Source organism: Amblyraja radiata, chromosome 3 (assembly GCF_010909765.2).
Source record: "Amblyraja radiata isolate CabotCenter1 chromosome 3, sAmbRad1.1.pri, whole genome shotgun sequence".
NCBI classification, from domain to species: Eukaryota; Metazoa; Chordata; class Chondrichthyes; order Rajiformes; family Rajidae; genus Amblyraja; species Amblyraja radiata.
The window spans coordinates 1999948-2020129 of NC_045958.1; the positions used below are offsets into that span (position 1 = coordinate 1999948).

A 20182-nucleotide genomic window follows, 5' to 3' on the forward strand; every position below is an offset into this window, starting at 1 on the left:
ACTAGGTGAGAGTAAGTGTTCGGCACGGACTAGAAGGGCCGAGATGGCCTGTTTCCGTGCTGTAATTGTTATATGGTTATACGTTTTGATTAGACAGCGGTTTTCATTGGGCGTGCTAGTGTAATGCAGTTTAGTTTAACAATATTGTTGTACTTCCAATATTATTATTGCCACTTTGTTGATATTACAAATTTCCTTCTCAGATTTGAAGAAATAGACTTATACAGTGCCCTCCATAATGTTTGGGACAAAGACCCATCATTTATTTATTTGCCTCTGTACTTCTTCTTAAGCCACCTTCGGTCATGGCTGACCTGACCATGGGTGTCTCCAGGGTTGGAGGACGCCAGTGCGTGACTTTGTTTAACGTGGGGAGACTGGTGCACAGACAGCCACCTCACGGTCCTTGACAGATCTGGGTCAGGATCCAGTGGCACGGAATCCAAGACGACCGGAGACCCTTTTCTGCTGCAGCCTTCACCCGCCTTCCTAGCCGTTGTGACGCTCCATTAAGGTCAGCCATCGTCCTCCGCCTGTTCCACCGTTGAGGTCTTGGTTGGATTGCTCTTTGTCAGAGCCTTCCCCCTCGACCTTACCACCATGGGTGGCCCTATCAGGACCATAGCTCCAGACGGCATCAATCTCAGGATCTCAGGACCACACAAGCTTCTCCACCACGACAAGGTGACAATCCACGGAGAACTCCACAATTTGAGATTTGTAATAGAAAAAATCACATGTGGTTATAGTGCACATTGTCAGATTTTATTAAAGGGTATTTTTATACATTTTGGTTTCACCATGTAGAAATTGCGGCTGTGTTTATACACAGTCTCCCCAGTTCGGGGAACCATAATGTTTGGGACACATGGCTTCACAGGTGTTTGTAATTGCTCAGGTGTGTTTAAATGCCGCATTAATGCAGGTATGAGCTCTCAGTACATATTGTTTCCTCCAGTCTTTCCATCACCTTTAGAAACTTTTATTGCTGTTTATCAACATGGGGACCAAAGTTGTGCCGATGAAAGTCAAAGAAGCCATTATGAGACTGAGAAACAAGAATAAAACTGTTAGAGACATCAGCCAAACCTTAGGCTTACCAAAATCAACTGTTTGGAACATCATTGAGAAGAAAGAGAGCACTGGTGAGCTTACTAATCGCAAAGGGACTGGCAGGCCAAGGAAGACCTCTACAGCTGATGACAGAAGAATTCTCTCTATCATAAAGAAAAAGGCTATACTGAAAGATGCAAACCACTGGTTAGCTGCAAAAATAGGATGGCCAGGTTACAGTTTGCCAAGAAGCACTGTTCTGCAAAAAGGTCTTGTGGACAGATGAGATGAAGATTAACTTATATCAGAGTGATGGGAAGAGCAAAGCATGGAGGAGAGAAGGAACTGCCCAAGATCCAAAGCATACCACCTCATCTGTGAAACACGGTGGTGAGGGTGTTATGCCCTGGGCATGTATGGCTGCTGAAGGTACTGGCTCACTTATCATCATTGATGATACAATTGCTAATGGTAGTAGCATAATGAATTCTGAAGTATATAGACACATCCTATCTGCTCAAGTTCAAACAAAGGCCTCAAAACTCATTGGCCGGCGGTTCATTCTACAGCAAGCCAATGGTCCCAAACATACTGCTAAAGTAACAAAGGAGTTTTTCAAAGTTAAAAAATGGTCAATTCTTGATTGGCCAAGTCAATCACACGATCTGAACCCAATTGAGCATGCCTTTTATTGAAGAGAAAACGGAAGGGGACTAGCCCCCAAAACAAGCATAAGCTAAAAGGTACACAAAAATGCTGGAGAAACTCAGCGGGTGCAACAGCATCTATGGAGCGAAGGGAATAGGCGACGTTTCGGGCCGAAACCCTTCTTCAGACTGATGGGGTGTGGGGGGGGAGAAGGAAGGAAAAAGGGAGGAGGAGGAGCCCGAGGGCGGGGGGATGGGAGGAAACAGCTCGAGGGTTAAGAAAGGGGAGGAGACAGCAAGGGCTAGCAAAATTGGGAGAATTCAATGTTCATGCCAACCGGACGCAAGCAACCCAGGCGGAATATGAGGTGCTGTTCCTCCAATTTCCGGTGTTGCTCACTCTGGCAATGGAGGAGACCCAGGACAGAGAGGTCGGATTGAGAATGGGAGGGGGAGTTGAAGTGCTGAGCCACCGGGAGTTCAGGTAGGTTATTGCGGACTGAGCGGAGGTGTTCGGCGAAACGATCGCCCAACCTCCGCTTAGTCTCCCCCGATGTAAATCAGCTGACATCTAGAGCGGCGGATGCAGTAGATGAGGTTGGAGGAGATACAAGTGAACCTTTGTCGCACCTGGAACGACTGCTTGGGTCCTTGAATGGAGTCGGGGGAGGTGAAGAGACAGGTGTTGCATTTCTTGCGGTTGCAATGGAAAGTGCCCGGGGAGGGGATGGTGCGGGAGGGAAGGGAAGAATTGACAAGAGACTTTCGGAGGGAGCGGTTTTTGCGGAAGGCAGACATAGGGGGAGATGGGAAGATGTGGCGAGTGGTGGGGTCACGTTGGAGGTGGCGGAAATGGCGGAGGATTATTTGTTGTATTTGCCGGCTGGTGGGGTGAAAGGTGAGGACTAGGGGGACTCTGCCCTTGTTGCGAGTGCGGGGATGGGGAGAGGCAGTGTTGCGGGGTATGGATGAGACCCTGGTGCGAGCCTCATCTATGGTGGCGGAGGGGAATCCCCATTCCCTGAAGAACGAGGACATTTCCGATGCCTTGGTGTGGAACGTCTCATCCTGGGAACAGATGCGGCGTAGGCGGAGGAATTGGGAGTAGGGGATGGAGTCTTTACAGGGGGCAGGGTGGGAAGACGTGTAGTCCAGATAGCCATGTGAGTCAGTTGGTTTGTAGTGTATGTCGGTCAGAAGTCTGTCCCCTGCGATGGAGATGGTGAGGTCAAGGAATGGTAGGGAAGTGTCGGAAATGGTCCAGGTATATTGGAGTGCCGGATGGAAGTTGGTGGTGAAGTGGATGAAGTCAGTCAGTTGTGTGTGGGTGCAGGAGGTGGCCCCAAAGCAGTCGTCAATGTAACTGAGGTAGAGGTCGGGGATGGGGCCCTGGTACGTATTGAACAAGGATTGTTCAACGTACCCGACAAAGAGGCAGGCGTAGCTGGGGCCCATGCGTGTGCCCATAGCTACGCCTTGTGTTTGGAGGAAATGGGAGGAGTCAAACGTAAAGTTGTTGAGGGTGAGGACCAACTCCGCTAGGCGGAAGAGAGTGTCAGTGGCTGGGTATAGGTTGCTCCTCTGGTTGAAGAAGAACCGGAGGGCTTTGAGGCCATCCTGGTGGGGGATGGAGGTGTAGAGTGACTGGACATCCATGGTGAAGATGAGGGGGTGAGGGCCTAGAGAGTGGAATGCGCGGAGGCGGCGGAGAGTGTCTGAGGTGTCTAGAACATAGGTGGGAAGGGATTTGACTAAGGAGGATAGTATGGAGTCAAGGTATGTGGAGATGAGTTCGGTGGGGCACGAACTGGCAGAGACAATGGGTCTGCCGGGAGAGCCGGGTTTGTAGATTTTGGGGAGAAGGTAAAAACGGGCCGTGCGGGGCTGGGGAACGATGAGGTTGGAAGCTTGGTCGGGCAGGGCGTGGGATTTGATGAAGTCGGTGATGGTGCTAGATATGGTGGCCTGGTGCTCGTCAGTGGGGTCATGGTCCAAGGGTAAGTAGGAGGAGGTGTCCGAGAGTTGGCGCGTGGCCTCAGCTTTGTAGAGATCGACGCGCCAGACTACCACGGCACCTCCCTTGTCGGCTGGTTTGATGACCCAATCTGGGTTTTTGCGGAGTGATTCAATGGCAGTGCGTTCAGGGGGGGAGAGATTGGAGTGAGACAGGGGAGTGGAGAAGTTGAGGCAGTTGACGTTGCGGCGGCAGTTCTGGATAAAGAGTTCCAGAGCCGGGACGTTACGAGAGGGGTTCCACGAGGAGGGGGTGCGTTGGAGACGGGAAAAGGGGTCATCATTGGGGGGCGAGGACTCCTTCCCATGGAAGTGCATTGTGAGGCGGAGGCGACGGTAGAAGCGCTCCAAGTCGTGGTGGGCGCGGAACTCATTGAGATGGGGATGGAGGGGGACAAAGGTAAGACCTCTGCTGAGGACAGACCGTTCGGTGTGGGAGAGGGGGAGGTCGGGGGGTTGGTGAACACCCGGCAGGGATGGGAGTTGGGGCCAGAGGAAGGCAGGTGGGTAGACTGGGGACGGGGCGATGTGTAGGTCGGGGGTGGGGGGGGGGGGGTTGTGGGTGTTGGAGGGGTGGTGGGTGGTCAGGGGGTGGGGGGTGAGAGGGCTGTAATGTGGGTGGGGAAGAGCGGGGGTGACATAGTTGGAGGGGGATGGGGGAGAGCTAAAGATGGCTGCAATACAGGCCTGGCAGAGCATCACCAGAGAAGACACCCAGCAACTGGTGATGTCCATGAATCACAGACTTCAAGCAGTCATTGCATGCAAAGGATATGCAACAAAATACTAAACATGACTACTTTCGATTACTTGACATTGCTGTGTCCCAAACATTATGGTGCCCTGTATGGGGGGAGACTATGTATAAACGCTGCTGTAATTTCTACATGGTGAAAACAAAATGTATAAAAATGGCCTTTATTAAAATCTGACAATGTACACTTTAACCATGTGTGATTTTTTTTTCTATTATAAATCTCACATTGTGGAGTAAAGTGCCAAATAAAAAAAATATGTGACTTTGTCCCAAACATTATGGAGGGCACTGGAGATCAGAGTGAAAGTTGAAGATTTAGTGAGTTACACTTGGTTTCCACTGGTGACCAAAACACTCGGCTAAGTTGTTTGTGGTGGTTTTAATTCTCCTATTCAATTTACATACATTTAAATTGTGGGTTGTTTAACAACATGTAAAGCTATTATAGCTATGTGGTTCTCATTATGTTTGGGATTGTAAGTCATTATAATTGGTTTGATGGTAAAGCAGAAATTAAAATCTGGTGAGCTTTTTAATGGAACATGGAAATTTACATTCTATGTAGTCAACAAGAGTGATAGTATTATTTAATGTAATTACTGAGTAAGTGTAGGACTCGTAAACAATTATAATGAGGGAAAAAAAAACATTGAGCTATGGATGAAAATCAATATATAAATGACTTGCGGGCGGAGCACCAAGGCAAATTCCTTGTATGTGAATACTTGGCCAATAAACTTATTCATTCATTCATTCATTCATTCATAAATAATCGTACAAAGATGTTTGAAAATTGAAGGTATGAATGGAGAAAATGTTATGCAATTGAAGCAGGGATAATTCTAAGATTTTATTGGATTTCCTAAGTTTCAAAGGCATTGATTTGAAGAACATGACATTTTACCATTAAAATAGTCGGAAATCTCAGAACCTTGTATGATTTTAATTCGTCACAAACTAGAGAGTGCTGGAAATGTTCAGCAGATCACACAGCATCTGCGGCGAGAGAAAGTCTTAACATTCCAGATCATTGTTCTTCCTCAGAATTGTTTTTCTCTGTCCAAAGTTGCTGCCTGACCTGAATGTTGCAAGAACTTTCAGTTTCTGATGTCCAGCCCCTCAATGTTCTTAATTTTCATTAAATGACATTAATCTTACATCCTACATCAGTGCAGACTGAGGGAGGCTGAACTGTCAACCAAGTCAAAAGCACCATTGAGATGGTGGACAATGATTGTATCTGCTTGCTCAGATGGTATTACAAAAATACATAGTATTATTTAAACATTAGGTACAGAGGTGAAATGATTTATTATATATTTCAAATCTGGATTCTCCAACAACATCAGCTACTGATTATCAATCATTTTTGGAACGTATCTATAAAACCAAAAAAGTGTAGAAATAGGCCATTTGTTCCCTTGAGTTTGCTCCACTATCGTGGCTGGGCTTTTTACCTCAACCACCGGCTTTCTGCCCCATTCTCATATCCCTTTCCCCTCTTTAATATCCAGAAATTTACTGATCTCTGTTTTGCATATAATCAAAAATTAAGCCTCCACGATTCTTCTTGGTAGAGAATTCCAAAGATTCACCAACCCCCGAATGAAGAAATGTCTTCTCATTTCAATTGTCAATGTCCCTCTACTTAATTTGAATGTGTGACCCCCCGAGTTCGAAGCCCCTTATCTGGAGGAAACATCCTCTCTGCATCCACCCTGCAGAGTCTTCCAGGAATATGTAATTTTCTCATGAAGTTACCGTGCTTCTAAACTCTGGAGAATAAAGGGTGAGGCTACTTAGTTTCTCAGGAAATTTGCATCATCCCAGGAATCAATCTGATGAATCTTCACTGCATCTTTATAGCAAATATATCCTTTTTTAGATGAGGGGACCACAATTGAGTGCATTGCCCCATGTATGGTCTCTCCAAGGCCCTACATGCAGTAAGACATCATTCCTTTGTACTCAAATTCTCTAGCACTAAAACACAAATTCCTTTTAACCGTATTAATTTCCATTGAAACTTGCTTTCTAACATTTCTCAATCTGGCAATTTAAAATCTGTTCAGCATCCTTGTTTTATCCACTGAACTGGACATCCTGAAGATTTTCCACATAAAACCCCTGTCCCACAGTACGAGCTCATTCAAGAACTCTCCTGAGTTTGCCCTGATTCGAACTCGGAGATTTACGGTAATGGCCGCTCGTTGGTACTCGGGGCTCTCGTGGACATTTTTCATCATGTTGAAAAATCTGCACTAGTCTTCCTGAGTACCTGCCGTTAGCGAGTCTTCCCGAGTACCTGCCGTTAGCGCTAAGAGACGTCCCCGAACTCCGACGTACCCGCTACGTTCATTCTCCGTGCTTACCACGAGTTTGATTTTTTTTTAAACTCGGGAGAGCTCTTGGAATGAACTCATACCGTGGGACAGGGCTATTAGGGTCCATCTGCCATGTTGCTGCTTCCTCCCACAGTTTGGCTTTGACCATTTGAACACATGATTTACATGCAGTTGTCGCCCATTCAACTTCTCAAGGCTGCTCATCCATATGATTAGATAACGGGTAATTAGATTGTAACTCTTCATTCCCTTCCACCTGTACTAACCTTGTACCCCTGGGCTTTTAAGAATCTGTCTACATCTGCTTTAAAAATATTCAAGGAATGTTTCCATTGTCCTTTAACTAAGAGAGTTCCAAAAACTTGCAACACTCTGAGGGGAAATAAAGACCTCATTTCACTTGAGTGGGTGACCCTTCACTTTAATGAGTTACCACTTTGTTCTATTTTCTCCCACAAAGGCAGGCTTCCTCTCCACATCCAAGACACATCAGAAGACGATCCACCCACTATTAATGAAAACCTCTCTGAACTTTTTCCAACACATTGAAGCCCTTGTGTGTTTATCATTATTCACATTTCCACTTAGTTTTGTCAATCAGCAAACTCGGAAGTATTACATTTGGTACCCTCAGCTACATTGTTGTTAAGAGATTTAGAGGGATGTGAGGAAGATTTTGTTTTACTCAAGAAGCTGGTGGGAGTTTGGAATGCACTGTCTGTGGGGGCGGTAGAGGCAGACTCTCACACAATTTAAGTGGAATCTAGCTGAGCATTTAACTTGTGAAGCCGTCAAAGGCTTCACACCAAGTTTTAGTAAATTAAATTGATATGTTTGGGCACCTAATAGCTGACATGAACTGGGTGGGCTGAAGGGCCTGTCTTTGTGTTGAATGAATCTATGACTAAGTGTGTTTGCTTTTTGGTATCTTTAATTTACCAGAGTGACAAAAAGGAATACTTAATCCTGTAGCTTAATTGTCTGATTTTCACGAGAGAACTTTGATATGTCTTCAGCATTTACATTTGTGGTTACTGCCTATTGTCCTCCGCTGTTCATCACTGAGTAAACTGAGATAAGAACAGGACTTGCAAGTGGAGCATGTCAATAATTTATGATTTTTTGGTATTTTCCTCAAATCTATTTAATCACTGTTTTTTCATATTTTTGACTGACACCCGAAACAGACTCTTAATAGTTCTTGTTCACGGAAGCGGTGCTTTTAGCAAACATTGTCTTTCTGGCAGAGTGGTCGAGAGGAAGATGAATTCCCCCAGGAGCTAATTTGCAAACAAACACCTGTTGTAACTCCATGGTAGTAATTAGTGCCACAGTTCCTGAGGATTTATTCCCCCATTAATTGAAAATTGTTGGTTTATGCTGTTGGTTAAGCTATCCTCTGGCTAAGATGAGAAACGTGTTAGTGTGAAAAACCTGTGGCCCAAACACAATGTTTTTCAAGTTCCATCCTATAATATTGCATTTTGGGCCACCTAACAAGAACATTAAAAATGTACTAAACAAGCTAAAAATTGTCATTATTTATACTGATACACAAATTTGAGATTGCACTCGTGGCAAGATAATTTTTAATTTTATGAAGTTGGAGTTATCTTAGCGAAACTTTGCTTGTACTAGAGTTAATGAATGCAGGTTTCATGTGGATAAAATTAATAGTGAAAATAATCAGCAAAATTGATTCATTGTTAGGTGTAAAGCATATATTTTTATTTTTATTTTTTGCTCCCTCCACCATTCAACACGATCCTGGTTAAGCATCCATCTCAATATTCTGTTCCCATCTACCCCCTCTCCTTCTTACATATATTTAATTACATCATCTCCACTGACGTCTGTGCTAAAGAAATTCACAGGCTGACTGCACTGTTAGCAAAGAGGTTTCTCTGGATCTTGGTCTAAATGCTCTGCCCCATAGTCTGAGGCTGTGATCTGGTTCTGGATTCCCCAGACATTGAGAACATGTATCCTCTATCTAGTCTGTCTCATCCTTTTAACTTGAAAAACATTTTGTCGGATCTCCTCTTATTCTTTAATACTCCAGTGAACATAGGCCTAATCGTCCCTTGTATGGAATGGAATGGAATGGAATGCTATTTATTGTCATTCAAACCTAGGTTTGTACAAAATTACATTTACCACAGTTTTTTACATTACAAAAAAACCCAAGACCCACACTTAACACAGTTTACATCAACATCCATCACAGTGAGTCTCGAACACCTCCTCACTGTGATGGAAGGCAAAGTCTTATCTCTTTATTCTTCACCCGCGGTCCAACTGCGGCGTCTAGGCGAACTGGGGCTCCGATATTAAAGCCCCCCGGCGGACGATGGTAAGTCCTATGGCCATTTAGCCACGGCAGGCGATGTTAGGCCCCGGCTCCGTGTCCTTTAAACCCCGCGGTTCAAGCAGACCAACCCGCGGTCCAGCAGTCCAACTGCAGCGTCTAGGCGAACTGGGGTTCCGATGTTAGAGCCCCCGACGGACGATGGTAAGCCCCGTGGCCACTAACCCGCACCGGGTATGTCAGCCTTGCAATCCTGAGAATCAGTCCAATAAACCTGCACTTGTTTCATGATACGAACATCCTTCCTCAGATAAGGAGACCAAACTGCATGCAAATGCAGTCTCACCAAGCACCAGTCTCAAAAAGCACCAACAAGCTTTTTTGTTTCTGCACCCAAATCCTCTTTCAATAAACCTTTAGTCTTTCTAATTGTTTGGTGCACTTGAATGCTTGCTTTCAGTAATAGTCACTGACCAAAGATAGACACAAAAAGCTGGAGCCTTCTTCAGTCTCAACCCAAAACGTCACCCATTCCTTCTCTCCAGAGATGCTGCCTGCCCTGCTTAGTTACTCCAGCGCTCTGTTTCTCAGTGGCAGAATATGCAAGCCCCATCTGGAGCTGCTCTAAACATGCACACATGAACGCTGCATTGAACACTGCCTGGATGAAAACCACAGGATGCTTGAAGCCGACAGAGGTTGAACATCTGTACGAGCTGGCAGGCATCAACGAACCATCTCGAAGACGTGATCGGGCAGCTGCAGTAGAACGCTTCAATATGGACACAGACCCCTGCCACCCCTTGCACAATCACCAACATGCCAAGAAACGGCTGAAGATTCGGAACAGCTTCATGGAACTAGTGCCAACTGTACCAGGCACCAAAACCAAACCACAGATGGCACCAGGACACCACCTGCCTTATACTATCTGGACAGCCCTAAACCGCCACCGCATTGTACTGGGACGTTGCGGACTCAACCTGAAGAAGTGGGGCCTCTCGAACTCTGACAAGTGCAACTGTGGAGAGGTACAGACAATGGCCCATCTACTGACTTGTGGCGGAGAGGCATGCACTGCAGACGATCTCCGCAGAGGCACAGATGTGGCACTGGCCGTGGCAAAGCGATGGCAGAACATCGTCTGACACACAAGCGAACTCCAGCATTTTGTGTCTATGTTCATTTTAAACCAGCATCTGCAGTTCCTTCCTACACATATTCACTGACCATGCATTTAAGTTTTTTCCCCCTCATTTTTTCAATTTATAACTATCCATCTGATTTATTTCTGTTCCTCCTGCATCTGCTTTGCATTTGCCCATTTGCCCAACTTCTCCAAATCTTCTGGCATCCATCTCATAGTTCACACTCCCAGGTAGCTTTGTGTGGCCTCAACATAGAGACATGCATTTGGTTTCCTCATCAAAATCATTGATATATGTTATGAGTAGTTCTTGCCCAAGCTTTGACCTGTTGGCACCTCTCTAATCTCCAATGCCAGCCACCTAGAAAAATACCTATTTATTCTACGCTCTGTTTCCTCCTTATCAGCTAATTCTCAATCCATGCAAGCATATTAACCTGGACTCCATTTTTGCAGACTTATCAAAAACCTTCTGAAAGTCCCAATACACTATGTCCAATAGTTATCTTTTGCTTATTTTGCCAGTTACATCCCCAAAAAATCTCCTGTTTGTTTGTTTGTTTGGCATCATTTCCCTTTCATAAAGGCATGGTGATTTTTTTGCAATACTTTATATGTGCCCGGCTTTTGTATCTTTTCGAAACTGGTTTCTGCAAAGTTTCCCCACAGCTGACTTTACACTTACTAGTCTGTAATGTGTCTTTCCTTGCACCACTCCGCTGCATTCGGTGTTGAATTTATTGTTGTATCTGTTTACTCTCCGAGCTTAATGTGTGAAAAGAATTTCATGGCATCATGGTGGATATGACAATAAACTAATCAAAGTGTATCCCAACATTCTCGTTTCCCCAGATATACTGAATCTGTCCAAGGGCAGGGTGAGCAAATACTTCCCCAGACAAATCTTGATGTGAACTATAGGTTATGTTATTTGACTACAATTTAACATACTGAGACATAATAAATATATATTCATTAGCTAAACATTATTTACTCAACACAAAGTGTTGGACATAATACAAATGACGAAGATACTGGACGTTTCGCAACAGCAGTGGTTTTGTTTGAATTAAAATTATTTCCGATTACACTCCTTTGGACACAAATCAACGCAGTCTTTATTGCCCATATAACTAAAAGCAACATTCAGTTTCAAAGACTAGCCTGTGGCTTTTGTGTTTTATCTTCTGTTCCTGAGAGACATGTTGTGTAATCCTATCAGGCCTCTTGTTGGACTAATAGGTTGCCAACACAATGGTTTTGAAGTATTCATTAAGTAGTGAGCAATATTTGGAAGAAGTGAGTGTTGCCATGGGGAACTTGCATGGGTCCAAACTGTGACTGTCTCTTTGTGTAATATGTGAAACTTTCTTTGTTTTAATGCTACTAGGATCCTCATTGTTGGTTTGCATCTGTAAAATTAATTACCATGATAATTAATTGCTGAATCTGAAACATCTTAAAAAAGATAAGAAACAAGAGCAGGAGTGAAGAAAGGTCCCGACTTGAAACATCACCTATCCGTGTTCTCCAGAATGCTGCCTGACCCGCTGAGTTAAGGGGCTGTCCCATTTATGCGACCTTGGCTCGCAAATTACGCGACCTCGTGGTCGCTTGAGGCGTACGGGCACCGTACGGCCGCGCGGGGCCGGTCCCACTTAGAAGCGCGGAGGGGTATGGAGTTGTGCGGGGCTGGTCCCGACATCGCGCGGGGCTCCGAAATTCCTGCAGTGACCGAAATCTTGCGGCCGTACGCAGCGTCTTGACGCAGTACGCAGAGTCTTGACGGCATACGCCTAGCGCATGGTGTTGCGTGATGACGTCACCGCCAAATGCCGTGCGATGCCCAAAATCAGTCAGCACTTTTGAAGCCAATCCATTATTCTCATTCTAATCACACAGGCTAAGCTCGAGCCTGAATAGGGCCACAGTACTCTTGACTGACTGCTTCATGCAGCCAAATCCATCCTCCCTCATTATTGTTAATTAAGTGTCATGACCCGAATTTGTGAATTTCTCAATATCTCTCGTGTTACACCCAGTTGATTAGAATTTTCAACCTCAGTCCACCACTTTTCAAAGCCATCCCACAGTCCACAATAACAGCTCATTTTGGCCTAAACCAAATCACCAATACAATTTCCAGTTCAAAATGCCGTTGCTTTAGTGTGAATGAAGTGAAGGCTTTGTGCTTAGAAGTGCATATCCGTGGTTTATAACAACACGTTTATATGCGTAAATGATGTCACGCGCGACCTCCGCTTCTGGTTGGTTGCGCCAAATGCACGCAATCGCATGCAAGTGGGACAGGCCCTTTACTCCAGCAGTTTGTGTCTTTCCTGAGCAAGAATAGGCCCTCGTTTGTCAGGATAGTGGCAGACATTGAGGAAGAAGATTGAAGGGGTTCAAGGTGAACATGTTTCCACAAAGAGAAACAGTGGTATGGCAAATCTAGGCTGTGGGATAAGACCAAAAAGGGAAGCTTATGCCATGCACCAGAGTTTAATAACACAGAATGCGTGAAGAGGAAGTATAAAAGTGAAAATTGAAAGAGGGATTAGGAAGGCAAAGACAGGGATTGAAAAAAATTCTGGGAATTGAATCCAAGAAAATCGCGAAGATATTTTGTAAGTACATAAAAGATTGTAGTTTGACTACTGAAAAAATTAGGCCTAACAGTTAAACTATGTGTATCAGAGATGGAGGTATGTGAAGTAATAGTCCCATTAATGCAATAATATACAAATAAATATATAACAACCGATAATATAATAATTTAGGATCCTTTAAAATTGATAAATTACTAGGCAAGCATGAAACGTGATCCTTATTATTGAAAGAATCAAGGGTTGAATGAATAGAAGTCCTGAACATTATTTTTATAATCTATCTTGACCATAGGATACCAGAGAATTGGAGGATTGCTAAAGTTGTTTTGTGGTTCTGAAAGGGGGAAAACCAGTAGGTTTGACTTTGATGGATGGTAAATTATTGTAATCTATTCTGAGTTACAATTTAAAAATCAAAACAATTGTAATGGAAACAAACGCTGGAAACAGCCAGTGGGTCAGATAGTCGAAAATAAAAATTAGATCAACTTTTTTTCTTTGGAATAGGGGTCTGACTTAATTGAGGATATATACAATATTATGAAAGGCAAATAGGCAAGAGGAAGGATCTTGCCTATTGGCAATGGGGTGAAAAACCAAGGGAGAGGCAGAGGCAGAGCCCCTCATCACATTTAATAAGAACTTGGATATACATTTGAAAAGTTGAGATGGGTAGGTCTACAAATCATGTGCTGGAGGGTGAGATTTAACAGAGGCAAAACGGGATGAATGCCTTCTTGAAGGTGTTTTCTATGACGATATTGCCCCTTGATTCTGTTCAGCCATTCAATAAATTCATTGCTGATCTAATTTGGATCTCATACCACCTTCCAACTTGGTCCCGTAATCCTTGTTTTTCCTAAAGTCTAAAAATCTAGATATATTTAAGGTTGAGATGGATCATGACAACCTTCCTGGCTTTCTGCGGTAAATATTTCCAATGATTTGAAAGGAATTTGCTCCTCATCTCAGGCATAAATTGTTAACCTGACTATTCCTCAGCTGATCCACACCAGTTTAACAATTCCCCACCGGAGGAATTCCTCTTGACATCTTTTCTGTCAAGTCTCCCCCACCAGCACTCTTTCTCCCCTCCACTCCAGTACTGAATATGTTTCAATAAGTTTTCTTCCTTTTGGGCTCCATCTACTTAATCCTTCCACATAACGTAACCTCTTCATACCTCGAATCCATCAAATGATCTTTCTCTGCCTGCCTGCAGTGCAGTTCTATCCTCCCTCCCTTAAATAAGAAGAGCACAACCATATGCAGTACTTCAAGTGTGAACACAGTTGCATCATAACTTACTTACATACTCCATCCTCTTGCAATAAAAGCCAACATCTTATTTACTTTCCAAATTACTTGTTCTCTTGCATGCCAGTTTTCTGTGTTTCTTGGATAAGCATACCAAGGTCTCTTTGAATACCAGCACTCAGTCCTTTTACACTATTTGGATAATCTACTTTTATTTGCCCATCAAAGTGCCCGCACCTTTCTTCACGATATTGTACAAGCCAGTTTTTGCTTGTCAGCTAACATGTTTTCATCCCATGCAATCACTTTGTATTTTTCCTGTTAAGGTTGGATTTTTAAAATCTGAATCACTAACCCTACTTCCCTCTTCGTAAATGCAGTCTGACGAGTTGAGTATTTCCAGAATTTATATTTATATTTCCGGCATCATAACTTTCCATTCACAGGCCGAGTGCATTAACATTAGATGCAGATTTAAGATGATTGACAAAAGGACCAGAGGTAACATGAAGAAACAGTTCATTTCAAATATCGTAATTTGGGATGCACTGCCTGAAAGTGTGATGGAATTGATTCAGTCAAAGTTTTGGATTGGACCGATGGGCTGTGCAAACTTTGCAAGGCTATGGGGGGGGGGGGGGACGACGCCGCAGAGAGGTAATTGGCTAGCTGCATGAAAGTCGTGATGGTTTAAAGATTGTCTCAAGTTCTGATTAAAATGACGATTTTGTAAAGTTTGTTTCTCAAATCTTTTTTGTTGGAAAATTACCAAAATTTACCTATATCTGTATTTTGGTATTATCTTTGTGTTTTGATATTTTCTTTGGCTACTGTATTTTATAAAAATGTAAAACCTCAAATTTGGTCTCCCAATTTGAGGAAGGACATCCTTGTGATTGAGGCAGTGCAGCGTAGGTTCACGAGATTGATCCCTGGGATGGCGGGACTGTCATATGAGGAAAGATTGAAAAGACTAGGCTTGTATTCACTGGAGTTTAGAAGGATGAGGGGGTATCTTATAGAAACATATAAAATTATGAAAGGACTGGACAAGCTAGATGCAGGAAAAATGTTCCCAATGTTGGGCGAGTCTAGAACCAGGGGCCACAGTCTTAGAATAAAGGGGAGGCCATTTAAGACTGAGGTGAGCAGAAACTTTTTCACCCAGAGAGTTGTTAATTTATGGAATTCCCTGCCACAGAGGGCAGTGGAGGCCAAGTCACTGGATGGATTTAAGAGAGAATTAGATAGAGCTCTAGGGGCTAGTGGAGTCAAGGGATATGGGGAGAAGGCAGGCACGGGTTATTGATAGGGGACGATCAGCCATGATCACAATGAATGGCGGTACTGGCTTGAAGGGCCGAATGGCCTCCTCCTGCACCTATTTTCTATGTTTCTATGTTTCTGAGTCATTGACTGAATCTTGCAGCTCAGACTCTCAAGCTGTATGTAAAGCTGCCATAGGTATCTTACTCAGACAGGTGAAGCTGGAGATCCATCTACTGTTTTTGGTGGCCATTGTATCAATGCCCTTTACAACGCTAACATAAGAATTTTACAAGCAGTTGCATATGCTGAGTCCATGAGAAGCAGATAATGTATAGAGAGTCTATGTATATTTATGAAAGTAAAAACCCCGGTATTTTTAGCTCCATTTCCAGACAAATAGCCTCCTCTTGAATCCAAATATTAACGCAATGGATTTTGATAGATTTAAAATATTATATTGGAAAAACAAATTTCATTTTCTGGAAAATGGAAACGATATGGATTCCTGAATGACATATTTTGTGCAAATCAATTTCATCGCGTAACTGACAAATGATGAATTTATGGTTGAAAATTACATTGCTTGGTTGTGATTAATTTGGACAATAACTTATTCATTCCTGATAAGTTATTTATATGTCTATGTACGTGTAAATAGGAATTATCGACAAAACATGATCAACATTTGTTTTGTATCACATCTTGTTGGTTCCTGTTCACAAATCAGTGACTGACCTCCATTAATTCTTTATTCATGCCAACCCCATGAATGGGGGCAGCATTGCAATAACTATTAGTGCCACCACAGTAAAATGGATTGAATCTAGAAGATCATCAGTATTTCTTTTTGTTTTTTTGTGTGGCAAATGAAGTAATTTGGATAACTACATTGCACCATTGAAGAATTGAAGTTCTATATCCAGGCTGCAGGTGATAGCAGTCTCGCCACATCCCAGACTTGTAAATCATTAGTTTCATTGCATGTGCCAACCAGCTGAGACTGAGGGTTTATTAACATTCACTGTGATGGTCTTTATTAGTTACAATCAACCTAAGAAGTCTCCTCAATGTACTTTTGTCTGTTTCAGTCAATTGAAAGCTCTTTGTTGACAGAATTTCATTTCATTTCAGCTCCATGCTGATCTTTATAAATACAAGCACAAATTTTGGTCAGTTCTTTTAAACCCGTGCCAATCTAAGCCTATTATATTGAAGCTCAAAATACCACTTATTTTTATGCTCTTTATAAATATCCTCACTAATTTTTACATTTCTCTGTGTATGCTACTGGAAATATGATATGAATAGCAGCCACTTGACTATTTTTTGTGAAGGAACAAAGTTTTATGTTATGCACCATAATTACTGTGTTCTTATTATTGAATACCATTTAGAAGGCAATCCTATAATCCAACATTAAAAATCACCAATAACGTGGAAATAGTAATACATAAACTGCACAAGCAGCATCAGGAGCATTTATAGCTCAAATTATAGGGTGAGACTATCAATTCATATGGAAAAGTTTTGAAAATGGGCATGTAATGAGGCTTGAACAACATGCCTCGATTTTGGGCAGTTGTCATTAAAATCATACCCAACAAAAAAAGCTGAGCCTGTGTGGGTTTGTGACAAATGAGGTACAAAAGCGAAGGGGGAAAGATACAGTTTTTATGCTGACGATGGCGCACAAAATAAAAGCTTTTCAATGTAGCTCAGTAGACATGACACTAAACTAAACTAGCACACACAAAAAAGTTATTATCTAGCCAAAGAAAGACTCAAAATGCTGAAGTAACTCTGCAAGTCAGACAACATCACTTGAGAACGTGGATCGGTAATGTTTCGGGTTGGGATCCTTCTTCAGACTGAGGAAAAAAAAGCTGGACAAGAGAAGGGGCTGGACAAATCATGGCCAGCTACAGATGACCTCAGATGGTCCCCCTACAACCAGTTATTTCTTGCACCCCTCCTGCAATCAGTCTGAAGAAAGGCCCCAAAAGCGCCCAAAACATCACCCATTCTTGTTCTCCAGAGATGCTGTCTGACCGGCCGAGTTACTCCAGCATTTTGTCTCTTTCTTTGGTCAGGCAGCATGAAGTGTAGATGTGTTGACGTAATGGCTATTACAGAGGAATGATGTAGAATGGAGAAGTTGAGGCTTGAGATAGATTAGCCCTCTTCTGTGCTAGATTGGATTAAAGTTTGAAATAGCATCTTTGATTCAGAATGTTTCACATCCGGGAACAAGTTCAAGTGAGTTCAAATTAAAGTTCAAGTGAGTTTATTGTCATGTGTCCCTGTATAGGACAATGAAATTCTTGCTTTGCTTAAGCACACAGAAAATAGTAGGCATTTACTACAAAACAGATAAATGTGTCCATATACCGTGATATAAATATATACACACATGAATAAATAAACTGATAAAGTGCAAATAGCAGAAAGTGGTTTTTAATAATCAGAGTTTTGTCCGAGCCAGGTTTAATAGCCTGATGGCTGTGGGGAAGTAGCTATTCCTGAACCTGGTTGTTGCAGTCTTCAGGCTCCTGTACCTTCTACCTGAAGGTAGCAGGGAGATGAGTGTGTGGCCAGGATGGTGTGGGTCTTTGATGATACTGCCAGCCTTTTTGAGGCAGCGACTGCGATAAATCCCCTCGATGGAAGGAAGGTCAGAGCCGATGATGGACTGGGCAGTGTTTACTACTTGTTGTAGTCTTTTCCTCTCCAGGGCGCTCAAATTGCCGAACCAAGCCACGATGCAACCGGTCAGCATGCTCTCTACTGTGCACCTGTAGAAGTTAGAGAGAGTCTTCCTTGACAAACCGACTCTCCGTAATCTTCTCAGGAAGTAGAGGCGCTGATGATCTTTTTTGATAATTGCGTTCGTGTTCTCGGACCAGGAAAGATCTTCAGAGAACAACTTCTGGGCTTGAGCAAACAATGTTGGCTGAATTTTGCTTTATGCTGAAAATATAAAGAAATCTGAAGGATAGTTTGGAGTAACTCAGTGGGCTCAGAATGTAAAACTGGGCTGTGTGGGGATGGGAAACAAAAAGGTTGGAGGCTGTGGAAGGCGGACAGCCAGAAGTGATGAAATCAGAAATGGTCTGTGAGATTATCTCATCTATGGCATCATGGTCCAAGGATAGGTAGCACCAGGTAGGAAAGTTCCAGTAGTTTCATGAATCACTACTCTCTATGTATCTAGAAACATCTCAAGCAATACTTTCAAATTCAACAATATATTTAACATAGCAGTCTTCTTGATCAACAAGAAATTATTAAATGCATTGCCACAACTGGCCAAAGATTTTGTGAGTACTTCCAAGCTTGATAGTCTAAACCACCGTGAAGGATCTTAGAACATCAGCTCTGAACGTGCTCATTTTTTCTGACTTTACCATGTATGGCTATTCCTTATCACTCGGTCAAATTAGACCCCAGCCTGAACCAAAGATAGACACGGAATGCCAGAGTAACTCAGCAGGTCAGGCAGCATCTCTGAAGAAAACAAATGGGTGATGTTAGTTCAAGACTGTCGAAGATCTTCATTATTACTAAAATGCCTCTGACATTTGTAAACATTCAAGCAAAAAATCAAAACACTGAGATGTTTGGCAATGGAGCACATTCAGAACTTATGTTGGAAATTTTTGACTAATTTGAGTGGATAAACAAGTTCCTCGAAAGGCTTATTTTGTTAATGAATGGAATTCAACAGACCTGAACTATTTGGATAAATTGTTAAACTCTCCTCAATCTGTAAATACTGTATCATAAATAAATAGTCAGGACTACAGCTGTGACCTCTCTGGAACTTTGTTAATATAAATAAAACCATGTGGGAAGAAATTGTATTGTCTCATAGTTCCAGTATTAGTTTAGTTGATTATTGACACGTGCACCAAGGTATAGTGAAAAGCTTTTGTTGTGTGCTATCCAGTCAAAGAAAAGACTATACATTACAATCAAGCCATCCAGTGTACAGATAAAGGATACAATATTTAGTGTAAGAAACAGTCTGATTAAAGCTAGTTCAAAGGTCTCCAATGAGGTAAATGGGTGGTCAGGCCCACACTCTAGCTGGTGAGAGGACAATTAAGTTGCCTGATAACAACTGGGATGAAACTCCCTGAATCTGGAAGTATGCGTTTCTGTATCTCTTCACCGTTCTTCTGTAGGTTCACCAGACTGATTCCTGGGATGGCAGGACTTTCATATGAAGAAAGACTGGATAGACTCGGCTTGTACGCGCTAGAATTTAGAAGATTGAGGGGGGATCTTATAGAAACTTACAAAATTCTTAAGGGGTTGGACAGGCTAGATGCAGGAAGATTGTTCCCGATGTTGGGGAAGTCCAGAACAGGGGGTCACAGTTTAAGGATAAGGGGGAAGTCTTTTAGGACCAAGATGAGAAAAAAAAAATTTCACACAGAGAGTGGTGAATCTCTGGAATTCTCTGCCACAGAAGGTAGTTGAGGCCAGTTCTTTGGCTATATTTAAGAGGGAGTTAGATGTGGCCCTGGTGGCTAAAGGGATCAGGGGGTATGGAGAGAATGCAGGTACAGGATACTGAGTTGGTTGATCAGCCATGATCATATTAAATGGCGATGCAGGCTCGAAGGGCTGAATGGCGTACTCCTGCACCTATTTTCTAGGTTTCTTGCCAGAAGGGAGAAGAGGGATTGACCGGGGTGAGACTGGTCGTTGTTTATGCTGATGGCCTTGCTGAGGCAGCGCGAAGTGTAGATGGAGTCAATGGAACGGAGATTGG

General features: G+C 43.0%; 1 protein-coding gene across 1 annotated transcript in view; it reads left to right on the forward strand.

Moving 5' to 3' along the window:
- The window catches only part of xrcc4 (X-ray repair cross complementing 4), a 407425-nt gene that overhangs the window by 16367 nt on the left and 370876 nt on the right, over window positions 1-20182 (forward strand). The window lies entirely within an intron of this gene.